At 39.1% G+C, this 26,977-nt stretch overlaps 1 long non-coding RNA gene across 1 annotated transcript in view; it reads left to right on the forward strand.

The window, feature by feature from the left end:
• Nucleotides 1-16,231, forward strand: part of LOC110271953 (uncharacterized) — a 36,622-nt gene extending 20,391 nt beyond the window's left edge. Inside the window, exon 4 of the long non-coding RNA XR_015883673.1 lies at nucleotides 15,996-16,231. This is a non-coding gene — a long non-coding RNA (uncharacterized LOC110271953). The remainder of the gene's footprint in view (nucleotides 1-15,995) is intronic.
• The last annotated feature ends 10,746 nt before the right edge of the window (nucleotides 16,232-26,977 follow it).

The following is a 26,977-nucleotide window of genomic DNA, read 5'->3' on the forward strand; positions in this document are numbered from 1 at the left end:
AGCTTATGATCACCGAAAAAGTGTCACCTTTTCCTAGAAATGCATATTTCAGAGAATGTGGTAGTGGTTTGAGCTTGGGTTTAGGAGGTTTCTCCTCTTCCTGAGGAATTTTCAGAGGCTCTTTTATTTCCTCTGACCCCTCCAGATCAGGCTGAACATCTTTAAAGATGTCTTCTAGCTCTGATTCGAGACTCTTAGCCATGTTGATCTCCTCTACCAGGAGTCAATAATATCAACACGCATGCAGTATTTTGATGTGTCTGGATGCTTCATTGCCTCAACAGCATTCAGCCTGAACTCATCCTCATTGACTCTTAAGGTCACTTCCCTTTTTTGGACATCAATGAGGGTCCGTCCAGTTGCTAGGAAGGGTCTTCCTAGAATGAGAGTTGCACTCTTGTGCTCCTCCATCTCCAGCACTACAAAGTCAGTAGGAAAGGCAAATGGCCCAACCTTGACAATCATGTCCTCAATTATGCCTGATGGATATTTAATGGAGCCATCAGCAAGTTGAAGACATATCCGGTTTGGTTTGACCTCTTCAGTCATGCTAAGCTTTCTGATAGTGGATGCAGGGATTAGATTGATACTTGCCCCATGGTCACATAAAGCTGTCTTGGTACAAGTACCCTCTAATGTGCATGGTATCATAAAGCTTTCGGGATCCTTAAGCTTTTCTGGTAAGCTTGTTAGGATGGCTGCACTACATTCTTCAGTGAGAAAAACTCTTTCTATTTCTCTCCAATCCTTCGTATGACTTAAGATCTCTTTCATGGCATAAGAGGGTATTTGCTCAAGTGCCTCTGCAAACAGAATCTTTATTTCAAGAGTCCTGAGATAGTCTGCAAAGTGGGCAAATTGTTTATCCTATTCCGCTTGGTGGAGTTTCTGAGGATAAGGTATCTTGGCTTTGTATTCTTCAACCTTAGTTGCTGCAGATTTATTTCCTGCAGAGGTGGTTGGAGAAGCCTTCTTAGAGGAATTATTATCAGTACTTGTAGGTGTATGATCCCTCACTGGCGCTTGAATGCCAGGGTTGGAAGCTGGATTGGTGTTTAACACCAAATTCTTACCTTTTTCTGGCATTTGAACGCCAGAATTGAGCTTCCATTGGGCGTTTGATGCCAACTCCTTACCTGTTTCTGGCATTTGAACGCCAGAACTGAGCATGGGTTGGGCGTTTAACGCCAGCTTTTCATCCTTTTTTGGCGTTTGAACGCCAGAATTATTCCTCTTTGGGCTCTTGTCGTCCTCAGAGGAATTTTGAGCAGTGGTTTGGTCATCCTCTGTCAGCTGTTCTCTTCTTGACTTTCTGCTGCTTTGAGTTGAGGTATTTAACGTTTTTCTACTTCTTAATTGAACTGCTTGGCACTCCTCTATTATCTGTTTTGATAACTGGTATTTTGTCTGATTCAATTGTGATTCCATATCCTTGTTAGCAATTTTGGTCTCTTGTAGCATCTCCTTAAATTCTGCTAACTGCCTTGTTATAGAAGATAGTTGCTGATTGAGTTCAACAACTTGTTCCTGAGGACTAAAGTCAGTTGATATAGCTTCTTCTTTCATGGAGGACTCATTACTTATGTACAGATGCTGATTTCTAGCAACTATATTGATAAGCTCTTGAGCCTCTTCAATAGTCTTTCTCATGTGTATAGATCCACCAGCTGAGTAGTCTAGAGATATCTGAGCTTTTTCTATAAGCCCATAGTAGAAGATGTCTAATTGCACCCACTCTGAAAATATTTCAGAGGGGAATTTTCTTAGCATCCCTCTGTACCTCTCCCAGGCGTTATAAAGGGATTCATCATCCTCTTGTTTAAAGCCTTGGATGTCTAACCTTAGCTATGTCATCCTTTTTGGAGGGAAATATTGATTCAGAAATTTATCTGATAACTGTTTCCATGTTCTTATGCTTGCTGTGGGTTGGTTATTTAACCACCTCTTAGCTTGATCTTTTACAGCAAATGGAAATAGTAACAGCCTGTATACATCCTGATCTACCTCCTTGTCACACACTGTGTCAGCAATTTGTAAGAACTGCGCCAGAAACTCAGTAGGTTCTTCCTGTGGAAGACCAGAATACTGGCAATTTTACTCCACCATGACAAGGAGTTGAGGATTTAGCTCAAAACTGCTTGCTTTGATGGGAGGTATACAGATGCTACTCCCATATGGAGCAGTAATGGGGTTAGCATATGACCCCAGAGTTCTTCTGGACTGTTCATTTCCACTTAGGTCCATGATGGATAAAAGGGAATGGATATGAATTGCAAATAAAATATATTTTTATTTTTATTATATTTAAGTAAAAACAAACCGAATTATTAAAAATAAAATAAAAATAATAAGATAAAATAAAATAATTAGAAATTAAAATATAAATTTTGAAAACTAAGAGAGAAATAAATTTGAAAACTAAAATAATTACTTAATTAAGAAGATTTGAAAAACTTTGGATATGATTTTTGAAAAAGATTTTGAATTTTGAAATTTCAAAACTAAGATAAGATAGAATAAAAAGTTTTAAAATAAAAATCTAAATTTTTTATGGGAAAATTCAAAAATTAATTAAAATAAAGAGAAAAGATATTTTTGAATTTAATGAAGAAAGAGAAAAACAGTAAAAATGACACCAAACTTAAATTTTTAGATCAAAACAAAGGAAACAAACAGGAAAACTTTGAATATTACGATGAACGCTAAGAACAACTTTTAAAAAAAATTTAAGAAAACAGAAACACAAAAGACACCAAACTTAAAAATTTTATATTCTGAGCACTAATAATTCAAAAAAAAATGAAAGAAAAATAAAATCATACAGTTGACACCAAACTTAAAATATGAAACTAAACTCAAACAGAAGAACTCAATTATTAGTTTATAAAAATTTTCGAAAAATTTAAAAAGAGAAAGTAAGGATTTAAAAAAAATTTCAACCAAAAACAATAATAGAAGACGCAATTTTAGTGACTCTAAACTAAAAAGATAAATTTTTCCTAATCTAATCAACAAAATAAACCGTCAGTTGTCCAAACTCGAACAATCCCCGGCAACGGCGCCAAAAAGTTGGTGCACGAATTGTAAATCACACTTTTCACAACTCGTACCACTAACCAGCAAGTGCACTGGGTCGTCCAAGTAATACCTTACGTGAGTAAGGGTCGATCCCACAGAGATTGTTTGCTTGAAGCAAACTATGGTTATTTTGTAATTCTTAGTCAGGAAATTAATAATAAAAATGATTGGGTTTGTAAAGAGTAAATAGCATAAATTAAATAATACTTGTTATGCAGTAATGGAGAACATATTAAGGATTTGGAGATTCTCTGTCTTCCGAATCTCTACTTTCCTACTGTCTTCTTCTTCACGCATGCAAGGCTCCTTCCATGGCAAGCTGTATGTTGGTAGATCACCGTTGTCAATGGCTACCATCCGTCCTCTCAGTGAAAATGGTCCAAATGCGCTGTCACCGCACGGCTAATCATCTGTCGGTTCTCACTCATGTTGGAATAGGATCCATTGATCCTTTTGCGTCTGTCACCACGCCCAGCACTCGTGAGTTTGAAGCTCGTCGCAGTCATCTCATCCCAGATCCTACTCAGAATACCACAGACAAGGTTTAGACTTTCCGGATCTCAGGAATGGACGCCAATAGTCCTAGCCTATACCACGAAGACTTTGATCATGAACCAAGAGGCTAAGAGATATACACTCAATCTAAGGTAGAACGGAGGTGGTTGTCAGGCACGCGTTCATAGGTTGAGAATGGTGATGAGTGTCACAGATCATCACATTCATCAGGGTGAAGTGCAAGTGAATATCTTAGAATAGAGACAAGCGTGATTGAATGGAAAACTGTAGTAATTGCATTAATTCATCGAAATACAGCAGAGCTCTGATGCGCATAAACGTGTTATGCTACGATTTAGGAAATTGCACGATCGGCAAAATTCCTTCCGGCAAGTGCACCGGTTATCGTTGTCAAGTAAAAACTCACAATAGAGTGAGGTCGAATCCCACAAGGATTGGTTGAGTGAGCAATTCGGATTAGAAGTGTGTTCTAGTTGAGCGGAATCAAGATTTGAGATGAGAATTGCGGAATGTAAAATTGGCGGGAAAAGTAAATGACAAGAAAATTAAATGGCTGAATCTTAAATTGCATGAATTAAAGAGCAGAATGTAAATTGCTGAAATTAAAAGGGAATGGGGATGATTGCAAGAATTGAATTGCGGAATGTAAAGAGAAAGTGGAAATCAGAAATGGGGAATTCATTGGGTTTAGGAGATATTGAAATCTCCGAATCAAAACATGTAAATCTCTTCCTCAACCAATGCATTCATTGAATTTTGCTTGGCAATCTTATATGATTGGATCCCAATTCCTTGGCTCACCAATGCTCTCTAAAAACAAACAAATTCCCAATCCCTTGGTTTAAATGTTCATAAGAAGAGATGATGCTTGATCACTGATTATACCACACAATTTCATGAACCACAATTTGGTAGGATTACATGTCACAATATCCATCCAAACCCCAATCCAATCCACTGTGAGAAAGCTTCTCTAGCATGAATCCTCCATTCCTTTCCCAAGGCTCCGAAGGATTCCAAGTATGAGTAGTTTCTTTCCCAAGACAACTACTCAATGGAATTAGATCGAGAAGCTTTCTAACAAAATTCAAGAGAAAAGATTGAAGAAGAAGATAAACTATTATTGATTCATTGAATTACAATAGAGCTCCCTAACCCAATGAAAGGGGTTTAGTGAATCATAGCTCTGAATTCAATTACAAAGAAAAGGAAAACTAGCTAAAAGTGAAAGTAAAAGTTCCAAAAGTCCCCATCAGGGGCTGGATTCCCCTTCAATCCCCCCCGTCTAAATGCAGAAACTAAGGCCTTTAAATAGGCTCCCTAAATTACAAAATGAAAATGAAATTCAAAGCAAATTACAATCAAATGAAAATAAACTATTCTAGATGATTCTTGTGGCCTTGATTTGGTGTTGTTGATGGGCCTTGCTTGCTTGAAGGGCTGAGTGACATAATTGATCCAAAAAGGATAATGATCCATTAAACTACACTCAAATGTTGCACCCCCTTTCTTGAGTCGTCACTTTGTTCTCTTGTTAACCTTGCCAATTTGATGCCAAATATAGACTATTATACCTCGTTGGAAAGCTATGGATGTCAGCTTTCTAACGCAACTGGAAGCACCTCAATTGGATCTCTACAACTCGAGTTATACTCCATGGAAGGTGAAGAGGTCAGCTGGCCTGATTGCATGTTGGTACTATGTTCTTCTATGCACATTACGGGGCTGTTTTCTCCCTCAATTTTTAGTATCCACCATGCATGCCATATATGCTTGGAAAGCTCTAGATGTCTTCTTTCCAATGCATTTTGAATCACCTCATTTGGAGTTTTGTAGCTCAAGTTATTTATGTTTGAAGAAGGCATGGTCAAGCTGTTCCATATAACACGTTTAAGCTTCAGTTTAAGGTTAAACTGAAGCTTAAACGTGGATAAAGGAAGGGCAGCCCTGGAGGTCGAACACGTTTAACCTCCAGTTTGAGGTCAAACTGGAGGTTAAACGTGGAAGCTTAGAATGGTAGCCCTGGAGGTGTCGAACACGTTTAACCTCCAGTTTGAGGTCAAACTGGAGGTTAAACGTGGAATGGCTCCCTGGTACTCTTCCTGGTTCTGGCGTTTAACCTCCAGTTTGAGGTCAAACTGGAGGTTAAACGTAGAACTCCTCCCTGAGTGGCATTATCATTCTGGCGTTTAACCTCCAGTTTGAGGTCAAACTGGAGGTTAAACTTCAATCCCAGCATTTCTTATCCTTCATGATTTTTGGCGTTTAAGCTCCAGTTTAGGCTTAAACTGGAACTTAAACTCCACATGTGATATTCAAGCTTCCTTTATTGATTTTGTTGCTTCCTTGCCTAGCCTCTTCTTCCCTGAAATCATCCAAACAGTTGCATCAAAGTCTTGCTAAAATTCATGAGAATTCTTCCATTCATAGCATTCAAGGAATATAACTAAAAACTCATGGAATTTGCATAAAAATCTTCATGTTTGAATGATTTAAGACAAGCATGACTATTTGGCCAAAATGATTACTTAAGGCTCAAGAAAATGCATAAAACAACTAAAAATAAAAGAAAAAGGCTAGTGAAACTAGCCTAAGATGCCTTGGCATCACAACACCAAACTTAATCCTTGCTTGTCCCCAAGCAAGTTCTGAATTATTGAGAAGAAAGAATGAAACAGAAAGTAAATTCATTAGCCATATCAGTAAGTAATTGACATTGATTAATGGGGTGTTCATGCAGAAAGTTGTTGCAGCATCACTTTATTGTTTCTTAGGTAAGAAAGTCACTTTTTATGTTTCCACTAAAACACTGCTTATGGCCTCTTGTTATTCACATATCCTTGGCAAGTTTCATTTCTTTGTTTTTCTTTTTATTTGAGCTTATTTGCTCCTTGTTGCTCAGTGTCATGTGTTGCTCAAGCCTTTGGCATTTTCTTTTTCTTATTAGTGCACTACACATATCCACTACAGGCATTTTAGTTCACATTTCTTCTTGAGACATTGGTGCCCAGCACCTCTTTGTGTGACTAAATGTTTTGTATTTAGGTTGCTCTTGATAATGGACTTTTGGTTGATAATCCCGGGTTAGTTAACCCAAGTTACCAAGTGTTGAAACACTCCTCAGAACCTATTCATCCAAGCATATCCTTAATACATAAACACCACAGGCATTTGTCTCAGAAGTTCAAACCATTGGTGCCTAGCTTATTTTCTCAAATTTTTTTTTTTTTTTTTTTTTTTTGCTTTTTGGTTGCCCTTTTTCAGTGGCTTTTTCTTCTTCTTGTTCTTTCTTTTTCATGGCCAAAGACATTTATTCATCAAGATCCATAGACAGCATCCTAATTTCCACTAAAAGTGACAATTCTAACTTTATTTCTTAGTGAGATGACTATTCAATCAAACATGCATACCACCACTTAATCTTATTTGATTTCTTACCAAATGGAATTGAGTTACTTTTGTTCAAACATTTCTTTTATTTTATGGAAACAGAACAAGCATGGCAAGCATACATTTAAGCAAGTGAAGTTTATCCAGACACTTAGACTATCACTTATTTGGAAATTAAACAAACAGACAAACAAAAACTGCAATGACTCAAACTTAAAGCAGGGGTGCATGCAAACTTCCAATATCAGCAATTCAAAGTACAAGCAATTAAGTGACAATACAACCTTTTAGCATCTTCTTTGTTGTTCAGCATCCTTCCTAGCCTTGGTGTTCTCTTTGATGATGATGTATATTCCTTCCATGAGATTGATTGTCTTCCTGCAAAGCTATTAGAAGTTGCTTGTTCCCCAAGCACTTTGGTTAGCATGCATGTATGTTTGTAGGCCTCTGAACTTAGATTGGTGTGTGAACACCAAACTTAGTTCCTTGCCATATGCAGCAATTTGGATCATATGCAGAAAACCTCATGTGCTTTTATTAAGAAAATAACTATGAACTAGAAAAAGAAACTATGAACTAGAAATTAAACTATTGTTTAAGTAGTTTCCCTGATTGGTTGGAGCTAGTGACTAGTCATGCTGAGGTAGAAATGTGCTTTTAATGAAGTTTTTGGTGGAACACCAAACTTAGAATCTCATATTCACCCTTGAATTGTTTTGGTGTGCAACACCAAACTTAGCTCCTTGCAATACAGATAAATCTACTTAACTCTTTTATTGAAATAACTAGAAAAGAAAAACTACCTTTGGTTGGGTTGCCTCCCAACAAGCGCTTCTTTAACGTCATTAGCTTGACATGCTGTTCTTGACTTTCTTCCTCTTCCTCCAGTTTGTTAAGAGGAATGACTTCAAGTGGATAAAGGAGCTAGTTAGTGCCCCTTGTTGTGAATGCTTCTTTCCAGCAAGCTTTCCCTTGTGATTGGCTTGAGTGAACTTGCTTGTTGGCTCAGGAGTTGGATTGTTCTTCGACCTTCTCTTCTTCATGGATATGGTCCTTTGTTTCTCGGTCACAATCCTCATTTTGGTGCTTGTTTCTACTGCCTTCACATCCTTGATCTCAGAACTTGGTTGTTGTTGGACAGTTGGAGTATCCTGTTCATCAAAAGCTTCCTGAATTTGTGGTTCAATGAACCCTTCCTCTTTGCAACTCTCTGTGTCATTGGAGTGTGATCTCCCTTGATTGACTTTCTCCCTTTCTTGTTCTTCTGATTCCTCCCTTGGGTTTGCCATGGTCTCACTAGAAGAATTGTGGGTAGGGATTTGCTTTGATAGATATCCAATTTGTGCTTCTAGCTTTTGAATGGCAGCACCTTGATTTTGTAAGTTGGATATCAATTCTTCCTTAAAGCCTTTCAAATCGGTTATGTCTTGACTCATGGTTGCAAGCATTCCTTCTATCCTGTTTAATTGATCTTGAAATTGTTGGTTCGGATTAGGTTGATGAGGTTGATTATCTTGGCTGTGATATGGTGGCTGGGAGTATGTGTTTTGTGTGGGTTGATAGAGTCTTTGGTTGGCGTGTTGGTAGTGGTATGACTCTTGTGTGTAGTGGAATGAGTCTTGTGGATAGTGAAATGAATTGTATGAATTTGAGAAGGAATTTTGTGCTGAGAATTGCTCAAGTGATGAAGAATTTGGATATGTAAAACTAGGAGGTGAGGTTGGATAATTCAGAGGTGATGGCTCTTGATGAATGGGGTGTGAATAAGTGATATCTCTTTGGTTTTGATCTTCCCAGCCACAACTTGAGTAGTGTTCAAATTCACCAAAACATGGACCATTTTGTGGCTCTGGGAAGTACCCCGTTTCCTGTTCCTGATACTCCCACCCACCATGAGCATAATAACATGAATCATTCTGTGGTGGTGGAGAGTTTCTCATGGATTTTGATTGACCAAAATATGATGGATACTCCTTTCTTTTTTGCAATGTGCTTAGTCTCAAACAATACTCATCCAAAGATAGTGGAAATCCCATAGTGAGGCAATATCACAAACAGCTAGTGGTTAGTATGCTAACAAGTGAATAAGCAAAGAAAACAAATTAAAATTTGCAGAAATTAGCAGTAATAAACTGAAACAAAAACTATTAACAAAAGAAAAGAAAAATTGCTCAATCTAGTTAACTTCCAATTGGAGAATTGTCAATCGAAAACCAATCCCCGGCAACGGCGCCATAAACTTGATGCGCATAAACGTGTTATGCTACGATTTAGGAAATTGCACAATCGGCAAAATTCCTTCCGGCAAGTGCACCGGTTATCGTTGTCAAGTAAAAACTCACAATAGAGTGAGGTCGAATCCCACAAGGATTGGTTGAGTGAGCAATTCGGATTAGAAGTGTGTTCTAGTTGAGCGGAATCAAGATTTGAGATGAGAATTGCGGAATGTAAAATTGGCGGGAAAAGTAAATGACAAGAAAATTAAATGGCTGAATCTTAAATTGCATGAATTAAAGAGCAGAATGTAAATTGCTGAAATTAAAAGGGAATGGGGATGATTGCAAGAATTGAATTGCGGAATGTAAAGAGAAAGTGGAAATCAGAAATGGGGAATTCATTGGGTTTAGGAGATATTGAAATCTCCGAATCAAAACATGTAAATCTCTTCCTCAACCAATGCATTCATTGAATTTTGCTTGGCAATCTTATATGATTGGATCCCAATTCCTTGGCTCACCAATGCTCTCTAAAAACAAACAAATTCCCAATCCCTTGGTTTAAATGTTCATAAGAAGAGATGATGCTTGATCACTGATTATACCACACAATTTCATGAACCACAATTTGGTAGGATTACATGTCACAATATCCATCCAAACCCCAATCCAATCCACTGTGAGAAAGCTTCTCTAGCATGAATCCTCCATTCCTTTCCCAAGGCTCCGAAGGATTCCAAGTATGAGTAGTTTCTTTCCCAAGACAACTACTCAATGGAATTAGATCGAGAAGCTTTCTAACAAAATTCAAGAGAAAAGATTGAAGAAGAAGATAAACTATTATTGATTCATTGAATTACAATAGAGCTCCCTAACCCAATGAAAGGGGTTTAGTGAATCATAGCTCTGAATTCAATTACAAAGAAAAGGAAAACTAGCTAAAAGTGAAAGTAAAAGTTCCAAAAGTCCCCATCAGGGGCTGGATTCCCCTTCAATCCCCCCGTCTAAATGCAGAAACTAAGGCCTTTAAATAGGCTCCCTAAATTACAAAATGAAAATGAAATTCAAAGCAAATTACAATCAAATGAAAATAAACTATTCTAGATGATTCTTGTGGCCTTGATTTGGTGTTGTTGATGGGCCTTGCTTGCTTGAAGGGCTGAGTGACATAATTGATCCAAAAAGGATAATGATCCATTAAACTACACTCAAATGTTGCACCCCCTTTCTTGAGTCGTCACTTTGTTCTCTTGTTAACCTTGCCAATTTGATGCCAAATATAGACTATTATACCTCGTTGGAAAGCTATGGATGTCAGCTTTCTAACGCAACTGGAAGCACCTCAATTGGATCTCTACAACTCGAGTTATACTCCATGGAAGGTGAAGAGGTCAGCTGGCCTGATTGCATGTTGGTACTATGTTCTTCTATGCACATTACGGGGCTGTTTTCTCCCTCAATTTTTAGTATCCACCATGCATGCCATATATGCTTGGAGAGCTCTAGATGTCTTCTTTCCAATGCATTTTGAATCACCTCATTTGGAGTTTTGTAGCTCAAGTTATTTATGTTTGAAGAAGGCATGGTCAAGCTGTTCCATATAACACGTTTAAGCTTCAGTTTAAGGTTAAACTGAAGCTTAAACGTGGATAAAGGAAGGGCAGCCCTGGAGGTCGAACACGTTTAACCTCCAGTTTGAGGTCAAACTGGAGGTTAAACGTGGAAGCTTAGAATGGTAGCCCTGGAGGTGTCGAACACGTTTAACCTCCAGTTTGAGGTCAAACTGGAGGTTAAACGTGGAATGGCTCCCTGGTACTCTTCCTGGTTCTGGCGTTTAACCTCCAGTTTGAGGTCAAACTGGAGGTTAAACGTAGAACTCCTCCCTGAGTGGCATTATCATTCTGGCGTTTAACCTCCAGTTTGAGGTCAAACTGGAGGTTAAACTTCAATCCCAGCATTTCTTATCCTTCATGATTTTTGGCGTTTAAGCTCCAGTTTAGGCTTAAACTGGAACTTAAACTCCACATGTGATATTCAAGCTTCCTTTATTGATTTTGTTGCTTCCTTGCCTAGCCTCTTCTTCCCTGAAATCATCCAAACAGTTGCATCAAAGTCTTGCTAAAATTCATGAGAATTCTTCCATTCATAGCATTCAAGGAATATAACTAAAAACTCATGGAATTTGCATAAAAATCTTCATGTTTGAATGATTTAAGACAAGCATGACTATTTGGCCAAAATGATTACTTAAGGCTCAAGAAAATGCATAAAACAACTAAAAATAAAAGAAAAAGGCTAGTGAAACTAGCCTAAGATGCCTTGGCATCAAGCTCCTCACCCCCAACTATGGGATTTAGAGACTCATGCCGTCAGAAATACAGTATGGAACATGTAAAATGTCATGAGGTACATAGTTAGTCTCTAAAAGTAATATTTATACTAAACTAGTAGCTAGGGTTTACAGAAAATCAGTAAACTAAGATGGATAGTGCAGAAATCCACTTCTGGGGCCCACTTAGTATGTGTTTGGGCTGAGCATTGAGCTTCACACGTGTAGAGGCTTCTTTTGGAGTTAAATTCCAGGTTGCAGCTTGTTTGTGGTGTTTAACTCTGGTTTGTAACTTGTTTCTGGCGTTTAACTTCAGAATAGGGCAGGAAGTTGGCGTTCAACGCCAGTTTGCGTCATCAAAAATCAGGCAAAGTATAGACTATTATATATTGCAGGAAAGCCCTGGATGTCTACTTTCCAACGCAATTGAGAGCGCGCCATTTGGATTTCTGTAGCTCCAGAAAATTCATTTCGAGTGTAGGGAGGTCAGAATCCAACAGCATCTGCAGTCCTTTTTCAGCCTCTAAATCAGATTTTGCTCAGGTCCCTCAATTTTAGCCAGAAAATACCTGAAATCATAGAAAAACACACAAACTCCTAGTAAAGTCCAGAAATGTGAATTTTGCTTGAAAAATAATAAAAATATAGTAAAAACTAATTAAATTATACTAAAAATAATGCCAAAAAGCGTATAAATTATCCACTCATTAGACACCTTTTGCCACGCTTTTGAAACGTAGCAAAAAAAACATGGCCAAATCTTTATTTTATCACCACCTTCATAAAAGCGTGGCCATAGGCCTTTTTTCTTGTAGTGATCCATACACTCATTTTCCCTAAGCCAAGGGGTGAAAATTACCCCATAATCAAAATTGGCATTTCATTAAACACATAGAGGGCATAAACATAAAACATGGCAAAATTGGGAAATTGATGAAAGCTATGAGCCATAAATGATCAAAATCAATAAAGGCAACTCAAACAAACATAAAATAAGCATCAAACATCAAATTCAACAACTAGAAAACCAAAATTGCAAGACTATATATAAATTGGCAAGAGAAATGAAAATATTAGAAAGTGTAGAACAAGTGTAGTAATTAAAAGAGAAATTAAAGAAATACTTACAATGAGATTGCTAAAATCCAAAATTCAGAACTTGAACTATAAAATTCTATAAAACCCTAATTAAACCCTAAGAGAGCAAAACCTAAAACTACACTAACACTACTCCTAAAATGTGTTTCTACCCTACAAGTGAGCTCCCTTTGTTATGTGCTGACATGCCCTTAATATAGCCTCTTAAACCAGCCTTCAGCACTTCAGAAATGGGCCTAGAGACCCCCAAAACTGCGCAGCACATGACTTTTTAATGGATGCATACGCTGGTACCTGTGCGGATGCACAGATGTGTGCGTCCGCACACTTCGCCAAATTTGCACTTGTGAGTACGCACAGAGGGTTGTGCGCACGCACACTTCGCGATGCTCTGGATTCGCTCTGCTTGGGTTCTTGTGCGTACGCACAGGTTGTTGTGTGCATGCACGCATGCTGATTTCCTTCTTGTGCATACGCACACATGGCTGTGTGCTTCTCCTTTGTTTTCTTCATGCTTTCTCCCTTTGTACATGCTTCCTTCCACTTTTGCCTCGCCAAACTTGCCTCTAGGACCTAAACTCACTCAACAACATGTCATGGCATCGAATGGCCTAAAAGTGAGATTAAAATCACTAATTTAAGCTCAAAATTGCATGTTTTCACATTTAGGCACAATCTAGAGAGAAAACTCAAAAGTATGCTATTTTAGTGAATAAGTGTGAGTTTATGTGATGAAATCCATTCAAATCAAATCAAAATACATCGTCAAATATAGATTCATCAAGACCTTATTAGTCTGTTGCACAGTCATATGAGGTGGTAAATGACTTGAACAAATATACTGATGATTTATCTGTTCGTGAGTGTTCATGTAGGAAATGGCAGCTCAGTGGCATTCCATGCACACATGCCATTAGCTCTATCAACTTCAAAGGACTGGGTATGGATGCATAGGTTGATGACTGCTATAAGAAGGAGACTTATGTCAAGTGCTATGATTCGGTCATATACCCTCTAAATGGCCCAGATATGTGAGAGAAGACTGAGTTTGATGATGTTATGCCACTACCCTATCAGAAACCTAGCCACAAACCAGTGAAGAAGAGGAAAAGAGGACCTGAGAAAGCTGAGGATAGAAGCCATAGTCACTTGTTTAGGAGGGGGTAGATTTAGAAGTGCTCAAATTATGGTTAATTAGGTCGCAAGAAGCGAGGATGCAGCAAGCCTCCCCTCCGTATAAGTGAATTTACTATATGTATTTTAGGGTTTTATTGTTATGGTCGGTTAAATGGAATTTGAGATATTTTTTGTATTTTTAGGCCCAACCATCTAAATAATCTGCTGTCAAAAAAACAAATAGAGGAAGAAAGAGATCATCTTCACTACCTGTTGTCCAATCTGCTGCTAGAGGGAGGAAGAGAATAGATCTACAACAAAAATCATCATCATAGCCCCAACCAGCCACCAGCACAACACCCACAACAAGGTCCAAGTCATCCTAACCCAAGTCCAAGCCCACACCACCATTATTTAAGCCCAACACATCAGCAGCAGCTCCTCTCCACCGAAGGCCCAAGATGAAACCCATCAGAAGTTCAACCCAACCACCTCCAGTGCCCAAGGAGAAGGATACATCAAGCTCAAACCAACCAATTATCAAGAATTTGTCCCTTAGTCGCAATATTGCACCACATGTTTCTCCATATAAGTTGAGGTTGATGGCAAAATTGCCTCCAAGAGCTTGGAAAAAACGCTAAAATGTCGAATGTTATGTGAAAAATGTAGGCTTAAGTTGATTATATTCTAAGTATGTTGAGACTTTATTTTGGCTTAATCTGATTATGTATTTTTGATGCTTTTTGTTGTTTAGACAATAATAGAGTTGCTCTAGATTTAATTTTATGCTGATAATGGTGACTTGGTTATAATCTTTGTTGTTGTAGCCCATTAGGGACAATATTTTTTTGAGGTAAAAGTGTCAACTAAGACAACTATTGCATATGATTATTAATGAATTGATTATGTTGTGTTTTAATGTATCTGTTTGTAGTTCTCTATTGTGTTAATTCATATTGCATATTGCATATTATACATTAATAAAGCAGGTCAAAGTATACAATTCTTTATTAACACAATTATTGTCAAGCTATATCATCACATTTTCATTAATCCAATTCTTTTTAAGCTACCATATCCAATTTGAATAACACAATTTCTTGTCAAATTACAGCTTCACAATTTTATTGATACAATTCTTGAGCAAGCTATAAAATCCAATTTCATTAACACAAATCCTGTCAAGCCACAGAAGAACATTTTCATTAACACAATTCTTGACAAGCTACAAAATCTAATTTCATTAACACAAAAAAGATCAAGCTACAACACACTTTTATTAAAAGCCTAAATACATACTAACTCAGAGAATCCGATTTTCTCAACTAATTTTATCAAGCCATTTTTAGAGGTACTACACAAGGTAGCCCCTATTTCTAATTCAATGAAATCTGCAACCAGAAAAAAAGACAACCAACCACACTGCAATAACCTTCAACTTCCACTCAAACTCCTTCACTTTTGCTTTTAGGCCTACAATTTTTCTCTTCAACCTTGCAGTATGCGGGTCTTCAGTTTCAGCTTCTGGGTCTGCCCAACAAAAAAATTGACACTCTTCTTTAATTTACAGGATCCCACCATAGTCAGTCCAACACCCAACAACAAAACAATATCATCAATCAAGAACAAAAATCCAAAAATGCACCTCATAGTAGACGCAGCCCCAAAATTGTCGACCAGGGTTATCTTTCGTTCCCAAAATTTGCAGCACAGGTCTCTCACCATGCCCACAAAGAAGCTCCCTCTTCTATGCAGACGAGCAACTCCGAAATGACCTTGAGCTCTGGAAAGCCATGGCAACACTACAAGCTTTGGAACCCTAGCAAATGTTCTAATATTTTAGTTGGTGGTGATATTTTGATTTAATCTCTTTCTTTCTAATCATTTATAGAAAAAAATTAAGTTATTTTTTTAAATCATTAAAACCATCAACTACCAGTAACAAACTAAAGCGTAAAATTGTTTGAAAAAATTCGTTATTGGAGGAGAGGATGATTTTAAAGTGTTTATGAACGTTGAGGATGATTTTAAAAATAAAAAAAGGCCGGGGACGATTTTGATTTTAGCCCCAGACCTTAAGGACAAAAAAAGTACTTAACTCTTAATTTTATTATGCTCATCATTAAGAGGTTTCTTGCAGGTATACAGACAATTAATTTCAAGCCTCACCTGGGATTTTAAACTTCTCTGACCAACTCTCCTATTTTGTTAACCAATGATTATCTCTTATAATTCCTTCTGCTTTGTTGTAGGGAACACGTTGGTGGTCCTCGCCAGACTTGTCGCGGCCCTAAAATTGGTCAGAAGAAACTTAGTTGATCACAAGTTCCTCTTCTTTGGGACTGGAGAGGGAAAATTATGAGATTACCTCTTTATTTTTTTAACATAAATTGCTTTTAGAGCAAGGTCCTTTTGATATATGTACATTGCTTCCTTTTCCAGAAGTAAGCTTTTAGCAATGCTTTTTGTTTCTAAGAGAAGGAATAAGAAACTGATACATTATCTATTTGATCTCTTAATTTGATTAATGAAGATGATAGAGAAGAGTGATGATTATGCCACCAGATAATGAATATTTGCGAGAGATAGTCAAACTAAAATATCCCTCTTTGGAGCTCCATGATGAATCCATATTTGATGATATATTTTGGTTTGATTTGAGTGGATTTCATCACATAAACCCACATTTATTCATCCAAATAGCATACTTTTGTGTTCTTTCCCTAATTTGAGCTTAATTGTGAAAACATACTCTTTTGTGCTTATTTTGATCAATTTTATTCCACTTTCATTCCATTCGATGCCTTGATGGTTTTGATGAGTGATTTCAGGTATAATAGGTTGGAATGGCTTGATAAGAGTGGAGCAGAAGCATGCAATAGGGAGAAAACATGAAGAAAACAAAGGAGAAGCACACACTGGAGTGTGCGTACGCACAACTCACTATGCGTCGCACAAGAAGTGAAACAGCATGTGTGTGGTGCACGGAATTGTGATCACACTTTTCACCACTCCGATACAACTAACCAGCAAGTGCATCGGGTCGTCCAAGTAATAAAACCTTACGCGAGTAAGGGTCGATCCCACGGAGATTGCCGGCTTGAAGCAAGCTATGGTCATCCTGTAAATCTTAGTCAGGCGGATTCAATTGGTTATGAGTTTTGATAATTGAAAGATAAATAAAACGTAAATTAAAATAAAGATACTTATGTAATTCGTTGGTGGAAATTTCAGATAAGCGTTTGGAGATGCTTTGTTGCTTCTGAACCTCTGCTTTCCTATTGTCTTTATCCAATCATGCGTGCTCCCTTCCATGGCAAGCTGTATGTTGGTGGATCACCGTTGTCAATGGCTACCATCCGTCCTCTCAGTGAAAATGGTCCAGGAACGGCTGTACGGCTAATAATCTGTCGGATCTCTCATCTCGGATGAAAAAGACCAGGCACAGCTACCGCACGGCTAATCATCTGTCGGTTCTCACTTGTGTCGGAATAGGATCTCTCTATCCTTTTGCACACTGTCACTGCACCCAACATTCGTGAGTTTGAAGCTCGTTTGTTCTAGCCTTTACCACGAAGGTTCTGATCTCTGTGAGTTCGACTGCTCTGTTTTCAGGAGATGCAAGTCAAAGTCACGAACCAGAGGCCTAAGAGATTATACTCCAGCTGTCGCCCAATGACTACATTGAACATTATGTAGACCGCTTGTGGTTGTCAGGCACGCAGATCTTGGCTAAGCGAGTAATGAAGCTAGTGGGTGATTGTCACGGGTCACCCCTTCATTCTGACTTAACTGAATTAAGAATGAGAGTATATCTTGGAGAAGAGACATACGTGAATTGAAAGAGAAACAATAGTACTTTCATTAATTCATGAAGAATAGCAGAGCTCCGCACCTTAATATATGAGGTGTAGAAACTCCACCGTAGAAAATACATAAGAGAAAATAGCCTAGGCATCGTCGTGAGGCCAGCCAAGCATGAAGTTGATAAAAGATGATAAAAGTGATAAAGGTCCGAATACAATAGGAAAGACTAGTATTTATACTAAACTAGTTACTAAGGATTACAGAAATTGAGTAACTAAGTGCAGATAGTGTAGAAATCCACTTCTGGGGCCCACTTGGTGTGTGCTTGGGCTGAGCATTGAGCTTTACACGTACATAGGCCTTTTCTAGAGTTAAACGCCAGCTTGGATGCCAGTTTGGGCGTTTAACTCCAGTTCTGGTGCCAGTTCCAGCGTTTTACGCCAGAAAAGGGTCTCTGGATGTCGTTGAAAACCAGTTTGGGCCATCAAATATAGCTTTCCAGCCCAATTGAGAACGCGCCAATTGAACTTCTGTAGCTCCAGAAAAATGCATTTGGGTGCAGGGAGGTCAGAATCCAACAGCATCTGCAGTCCTTTCTCAGCCTCTGAGTCAGATTTTTGCTCAGGTCCCTCAATTTCAGCCAGAAAATACCTGAAATTACAGAAAAATACACAAACTCATAGTAAAGTCCAGAAATGTGATTTTTGCATAAAAACTAATAAAAATATAATAGAAAGTAACTAAAACATACTAAAAACTATGTAAAAACAATGCCAAAAAGCGTATAAATTATTGATAAACCCATATTTTATGATATAATTTGTGCTCAAATTTAGTGTTTTTATCAATTCTTCACCCACTTATTCATGTAAATTGCATGGTTTTACTTTTCCTTCCTTATTTTACGATATAAGTAAAAAACATGTTTCCTATGCTTTACAAATAATAATTTTAATTATCCATTATTACCATTCGATGCTGTGATGTGTGTATTAAGTATTTTCAGATCTCATTGGGCAGAAATGGCTCAAAGGACAAAAAAGAAACATACAAAAATGGAAAGAAAACAAAAAATGGAGTTGTGAAGAAAAAGGCAGCGACGCGAATGCATGAACGACGCGAACGCGTGCCTAGCGCGAAAATGCAACTACGCGAACGCATGGATGACGCGGACGCGCTCCTTGAGAAGAACGCAAATGACGCGGACGCGTGACTGACGCGTACGCGTGACAAAGAAAACTCCCAGATGACGCGAACGCGTGACCCACGCAGACGCGTGACAGACGCCACGTACAAAAATCTGCAGAAAACGCCCCCAGTGATTTCTGGACCCTTTTTCGGCCCAATCCAAGCCAGAAACACAAAATATAAGCCAGAGAATGGAGGAATCAAAGGATATACATAATACAATATTCATAATTCATAATTTTAGGATTAGATGTAGTTTTTAGAGAGAGAGGTTCTCTCCTCTCTCTTAGGTTTTAGGATTAGGATTCCTTTTATTTTTACCACTTCAATATCAGGTTCAATATTTTCCTTCAATTAACGTTTCTCCTTTATTTTTATTTATTCCAATACTTTTACTTGTTAATGTTCCAATTTGACTTATGAACCATTCATGTTATAATTTTCTTAATTAATATACTTTGAGGTATTTCAGATTAATAATTGTTTTATTCTCTTTATGATTGCTTCCAATTTAAATTTAGATTTATTTTCCCTCTTGTTTTAGTTGAGTAATTAGTAACACTTGAATTATCAAACTCAGCTGTTGATTGAAATTGTAATTCTTTGTTGATTAATTTGTACTCAAATAACTCTAGTCTTTCCATATGAGTTGACTGAGACCTGAGGGGCAAATTAATTAGTCCACTTGACTTTCCTTTGTTAGTAAAGGTTAATAAAAGTGGGAGCAAAATCCAATTCTTATCACACCTGATAAGGATAGTCAGGATAGGACCTCAATTTCTTATACCTTTCCAAGAGATATTTATAATTATTAATTTATTTTTCTCGTCATTTAAATTATCTGTTCCTTATTTCAAAACCCAAAAATACAATTTTCCATAACCAATATTAAATCACACTGCCCTGCAATTCCTTGAGAGACGACCCGAGGTTTAAATACTTCGGTTATTTATTTTTTATTGGGTTTGATTTAGTGACAAACAAAACTTTTGTACGAAAGGATTCTCTGTTGGTTCAGAAACTATACTATCAACGTGATTATTTTTATAAAATTCTAAATTAGCAGAAATCCGATCGTCAAACTGGCGCCGTTGCCGGAGAATTGCAACTGTGTGCCTTATTATTGGTTATTGTAAATATTTTCTTTTACTTGTTTATTTCTTTTTATTTTCGTTTTAAATTTTTATTATTTACTATGAACTCTCACCCCTATCGCTTCGAGTTTAGTTCTAATAATGTTGAGATGAATGGAAGCTATAACAGGAACATGCATCAAGGTCAAAACAATCAGAGATGGACGGAGCCACGAGGATCTGATCAACCCTTTAGGCAACAACACCTTCCAAACTATCATGGACGACGACCATTCAATAATGCATGGCAGAACAATAGTTATGGTGGAACCCCTTGTAATTACCGACAAGCCCCATCATACGCCTGTGAACCACCTCTTCAACGCAGCTTTGAACCACCACACTCACAAGCCAACTACCACCATTCACCTTCATATGACCCTAACCCGTATCGACCCCAATTCCAACCCAATTACTCCCAAGAACCACCACTTCCCTACGCACCATGTCCATATCCATCATTCCAAGAATCAAGGGAGCAACTCAAGGAAACATTTGAAAAATTTCATGCCACACTTCACCAATTGAATCAAGCGATCAATAGACTACCTTTCCGACATTCGGACACTCAAGGAACCCCCATGGCTACATGTGGACAAACTAATGAAGAACGCAGCATGAAGGAGATACTAGAAATGCCACTGGATAGTACGGAGCATGACTTTGTACTAGAACAAGTGGAGGACACTGAAATTATAGAAGAAGAAGAATTGGTTGAAGATTTAGGAGATGCTGAACCTCCATGGGAAGACAGAATTGAGGAGAATTCCATCAAGAAAAATTGATGCTAAAGAGGAAAGTGCACAACCTCCAAAGCAGGAATCTTATGAAGAACTAGACGGAATAACTCAACAAGCAAGTTTCCTTGATAGTGATGATCACGAGTCACATTCCCCTAGTAATGAACTTGCATCCGCAAGTGAACTCTTTGAGATGGAAGAATCTTCCCCAAGTGAATACGAAGATGATGCAGAGGTAGATTTTTCGCAACCTCCAACTTATGATTTGAGCGATGAGGAAGATATCGAAGATTTGGATCAAGATGTGATTAAAATTGAAGAAAACTGCAAGGAAGTGGAAGAATTTACGGAAGAATACAAGGGAGTAGAGCTTGCAAAACCACTGGAAACACCTATTCCAAGGCCATTACCGCCCAATACAAACTTCAAGTGGGTAAAATATTTAGCTTTTATCTTTACTTTTCCACTTGAATATGGTTTACTTGAAACAGATGGCCAGCTTAGAGCTCTTTGCGGCTTTAAGAGTAAAAGGGAAATGGTTTGTGCTCAAGGCTGGTATGCATGACTCAATAAAGTTCTACACTTCACTTTGAAGTGTAAGGATTGGTTTCGAGTTTGATTGAATGGGTCTAGGAAGATGTTTGGCCATCTTGGTGAGAACGCAACTTCCAAACCGCCCAGTTGGAAAAATAAAAATCAAGATAAAGGCGGATATAAAAGTAAGATTTGGGATCCTGGAATCTATTCTGACATTCAACATCCCAGGAACCTGAGAATCTGTTTGAAGCTGCTCAAGGGCTTTACATGCCTGGTTTGGGACCCCGGAGGCTGTTGGCATTCCAAACAGTGGTGGAGATTTTTGGATGAATTGAAGCACAAGCCACCATAACAAAGGACTCCCCAAATGTCCAACTTAAGGACTTTAACCAAAAGTGCTAGGTGGGAGACAACCCACCATGGTATGATTGTTCCTTCTTCAATTTTATTTCGTTTTGTTTATTTTTATTTTATATTACTTTCGTTGAACCTGGAATTATTCATAGCATCTACATTAGCATTGCATATTGCATACTGCATATTTCAGATTAAAAAAAAAAATCAACCCACGCGAGCGCGCAGGCCACGCGTGGGCGTCGAAGGAAAATCGGCGTAAAGATCCAACGCCCAGAAAGTTGGGCTGGAATCGTGCGGCTGGTGTGCTTTTAGCACAAATCGGCCCACGCGTTCACGTCCCTGACGCGAATGCGTCACTTGCATTTCGCACATCCCACACGAAAGCGTGAGCGACTCATTCGCGTGGATTTTATAAACCCTATTAGAAACAGAGAGTTGCGCCAGAACGACGTTGGAACTGTGCGTTTAGCACAATTTTCAGCGACGCATCCGCGTGCTTCACGCGTCCGCGTGCTTCACGCGTCCGCGTCCCTTACCTTTTACCCAATTCACGTGATCGCGTCAATGACGCGTTCGCGTCAACACCCTTTTCGCCCAATTCACGCGATCGCGTGCTCCACGCGTTCGTGTGGATTCAAAATCCTTAACCCCGAACCACGCAAAACCCTACCATTTCGCGTCCCCCAAACCCCCCACCCCCTCTGCAACTTCTCCTCTCCCAGCACCCAACCACCCCCACAGCCGCCGCGCCACCTCGGACTACCGCCGCTCCCGACCGCCGACGCCTCCCCTTCTTCTTCTTTTCTTTCTTCTCCTCCCTCCCCTTCTCCCTTCCTCCTACCTCCACGCTCGACCCCCACAACCGCCGCCGCTCCTGACCGCCGACGCCCCCCTTCTTCTTCTTTCCTTTCTTCTCCTCCCTCCCCTTCTCCCTTCCTCCTACCTCCACGCCCGACCCCTACAGCTGCCGCGCCAACCACCACCGCGCCACCCCCTGACCTCCAGCCAACCACCACACCCCCAACCACAACACATCCCTCACCCCCTTCTCTCTTCCCTTCCCTCAACTTTATCCACCCAAACCCACCAACTCGCCCATACCTCCACCTCCGACCGCCATCACGCTGCAACCCATCACCGCTGCATCACCAACAACACCACCATCTCTCTAAGCCTACTTTCTGTTTCTACACACTAGGTTCCGCCAACCACCGCTTTCATTTTTTGATTAGTCAATTAGTTGCATATTTTACAATTTTTGTTCGAAATAGGATAGTTAAAGATGCATGTTGTAGTGGATTTTAGGTGGTTAGGTAGCTAGGATGTGGTTAGTGGATTTAGGCATGATAATTTCACCGTTCGTGCTACCTGTTTTTTATATGATTCGCAATTCTAATTATGTTGTGGTGATTCTGTTCATATGTTGTTCTTCATATTTGATGCTGCTATTAGCATGTTCTTTCATGTTATTGCTATTTGCTACTCCTTTCAGCTATTTACTTTCATATGAACTGAATTTTTCTGCTGTTTTACTACCCGAAAACATCCAATTTTAGCCGGAATGCTGCCTAATTTTCTGCAAACTTTTGGTTTAATCTACTCCATTCATGTATTGGTTTGCAAACTCATTATTTTGCATTACTTGGCTGCAACCAAAACAATTCATGAATGCACGGGCTAGCATTCTTAAACCTTTTTGTTCCCTGAGTACTGAATTGCTTATTAATGATTTTATTCTCATTTTAAACTTTCTTTATTTATCAGAATTATCATCAATAAATTGCACTCCTTGCCTGATTATGAGTTGTTTGTTCCTCAACTTTGTGAATTTCTTGGTAACTAGGAAAACCATTCTCATGCCACTCACTTTAACTTCCTTTTTAACTCCTAACCAGCTCCATTTTCTAACTTCTTTGGCTTTTTCCTTAACAACTTTAACTTTCTAACTCAGGGCATGATTACTGTTTTTCCTAATTAACTTGAAATCCACTTCTATATATTTTAGATTGTGATTTTTACACTCGGACTTCTCATTCGAATTCAATCCAAAATGTACATATATTTAATTTATTTCATGCTTCTACTGCTTTTTTTGCCTTTTTGCTTCCTACTTGCCTACTTGCTTTCTTGCTTCTCCTACTACTTCTGCTTTTCAGGATGTCTGATTCCCAAAGGAAAGGAAAAGGCAAGGCTACTACATGAAAATGAAAAAGAGGAGAATCTTCTACCTCTATCTTGGACCTCCTTCACGACGATTCCTGGCCGGAAAAGAACTTTACCCTACAGGAAAAGGCCGACCAGCCTCGCAGGAAAAGGCCAACCAGCTCCTCACTGCAACTGATCCAATCAAATTTGCGAACAGATACTGTGAGCTCAAGTATCCAGTGTTTGCCATTACCAGGGACCTCTACCTGGAGAGAACTCTCAAAATCCCAGAAGAACTTAGCCAGTACACCTCCGAACAGATAAAACAAAGAGGCTGGTTCTTCATGGAAAGGAACTTGATAGAGGTAAATGCCTCCTGGGTCAGAGAATTTTACTGTAACTATTTTAAGACCTCCCTGGATGCAGTGCACCTCAGAGGGAAACAGATATTAGTCACTGAGGAAGCTATTGAGGATATCCTCTACCTTTAGCCTAAGTCAAATCAGCCTGACGGTTACCAAAAAGCTGAAGAAGATATGAGATACATGAGATTTGACTGGGATGCAGTCAAGCAGAGAATAACCCTTGATCCTACTGCCCTATGGGTCATGGGAAAGAATACACTGACGCCTAAGGGAATCAAGCTCATATATTTGAATGATGAGGCTCGACTTTGGCAGCAGATCCTAAGTAACTATGTGATGCTGAGCACTCATGAGACAGAGGTACCCGCTGCTATGATCACCCTCATCTGGTGTGTGATGGAGGGTAAGGACCTGTATCTTCCATGTTTCATCCGGTATTATATGGCCAGGGTCCATGTCAGAGGCACTCTTCCTTTCCCTTATCTGATCACCCAGCTAGGCCGTCGAGCTGACGTGCCTTCGGAGCTTGCTGATGAGAAGCCAACTACTGCAGACTGCAAGAAGATCATTCCTCACAACAGGAAGTTTCTGGCATTATGGTACAGACCTCCTTTTCTCACTGCCTCGGGTGAGGCAGCCACATCTTCAGATGCCCTTTCTGCATCCACTGCTGCACCAGCCCCACCCACTGCACCTTCACCTGCTCCTAAGCCCATTTATTATCTGGTGCACCGCTTCTTCGCACGCCTAGATCGTATGGAGCGTCGCCAGAAGCAACGCTATGAGCACCTCAAGTTGATGATCTGATCCGGCAGCGACATCCCCTCTGAGCCTGACACCGCTTCTGAGCCATCTGATGCGGAGGCGGATGATCATGAGGAGGAGGCACACGCCCAGGCAGAGCAGGGAGGACCTGAGCAGGCTGCACTCCATCATGAGGAGCCCCACCAGATCCAGGCCGCAGATCCCGAGATTCCTCTTCAGGCAGAGCCCCCACTGCAGCAGACACACCCTCCTACACTTATCCAGACTGCAGAGCCCCAGATCACCACCGAGACACCTACTGATGTGTATTTTTGGAAAATGAATTCCAAACACACAAATCTAACCGGCAAGTGCACCGGGTCGCATCAAGTAATAAAAACTCACGGGAGTGAGGTCGATCCCACAGGGATTGAAGGATTGAGCAATTTTAGTTTAGTGGTTGATTTAGTCAAGCAAATCAAAAGTTGATTTGAGTGGTTTGTATTCGACGGAAGCTAAATTGATTGAAATGTAAAGGGAGATTGGTAGATTGCAGAAAATTAAAGAGCAAAGAAAGTAAATAAGCTGAATCTTAAAGAGCAAGAAATTAGATGGCGGAAACTTAGAACGCAAGAAATGTAAATTGCAGAATCTTAAAGTGCAAGAAATGTAAATGGCTTGAATTGTAAAGGGAATTGGGAATGGGATTTGCAGAAATCAAACAAGGAAAAGTAAATTGCATTAATCAAACAAGTAGAAGGTAACTTGAATTGAACCGGATCTAAAACGGAAATGTAAACGAACTTGGGAAGCTTTAAACAGAAAATTTAAAATGCAAACTCCAGATCTCAGGACCCAAGAGACTAGATAACCGAGTCTAGATCTCAATGCCTTCCTAGATCCAAATGGAGAATTCAATTGCAAAGAACAGAGAAAAGTAAATAGCAGAATAAGTAGAAGAAGAAGCAATTAACAGAAATGGAAACTCAATGCTGAAAATTAAACAAGATCCCAAGGTGAGATTGAAACAGAATTTCTTCAATTCTCCACCCAAGATCCAAAACAAGAAAAGTAAAGAGTGCTGAGCAAGAACAAGGAAGAAGAGAGATCAATTCTCCTTCCTAATTCTCTAGAATTCTAAAGCAACAATTCAGAAAAATGTAAAGGTGAGCTCTCTGTAAGTGTTCTAAAAATTCTCTCCGAAAAAGCTCTCTAAAAACTTAAATCCTAAGCTATTTATACACTTTCTTCAAATGGTCTTCAAGCCTTGAATTGGGCCTTTGTTCTTGATGGAATTGGGTTGATAAAGGCCTTGGTTGATTGCTCTTGGAGTTGGAGAAAGATCCATTGTGAACCGGGTTGAAATCATAAAAGTTTGAGTAAAAGTTTGAGTAAAAGTTTGAGGCAAACTTTTACTCAAACTTTTTATACCAGATGGCTTAAGCTTGCTGCTACCAACGTTTGAGCCAAAGTTTGAGGTCAAACTTTTGCTCAAACGTTGGCCCCCTTGTAAATGTGTGTGGCGCCAACGTTTGCCAAAAAGCTTGAGGCAAACGTTGGCGCAAACTTTTCTCCTCCAGGGTGTGCAAGTGTGGCGCCAACGTTTGCCAAAAAGTTTGAGGCAAACGTTGGCGCAAGCTTTTCTCCTCCAGGGTGTTGGTTTTGTGATGCCAACGTTTGCCAAAAAGTTTGAGGCAAACGTTGGCTCAAGCTTTTCTCCCAAAAGTTTGAGCTAAAGTTTGAGGCAAACTTTTGCTCAAGCTTTTTTTCCTCTGGAGTGTTTTCAATTCTTCCAAAAGTTTGAGCTAAAGTTTGAGGCAAACTTTTGCTCAAGCTTTTTTTCCTCTGGTATGTTTTCAACTCTTTTAAAAGTTTGAGCTAAAGTTTGAGGCAAACTTTGGCTCAAGCTTTTTGTTCTCTCTTGCTCCTAGCCATTTCTTCTTTCTTCAACCTTCTTCAAAACTCTTTTCACCTATCATCAATCAACCAAACACATCAAAGCTTTGCTCAAAATCATGAGTTTGTTATTCTTTCATAATATATGACAATTATAGCATAAAATCTTATGAAATTGCATTAATTCATACATGGTTGATTGAATCAAAGGAAACATGGAAATCTACCCAATTGGCTTGCTTATGGCTCAAGAAAGTGTATAAATCAATCGAAAACAAAAGAAAAAGGCTAGTGAAACTAGGCTAAGATGACTTGTCATCAC

Source organism: Arachis ipaensis, chromosome B5 (genome assembly GCF_059453495.1).
Source record: "Arachis ipaensis isolate K30076 ecotype BB chromosome B5, ASM5945349v1, whole genome shotgun sequence".
Classification (NCBI taxonomy): Eukaryota; Viridiplantae; Streptophyta; class Magnoliopsida; order Fabales; family Fabaceae; genus Arachis; species Arachis ipaensis.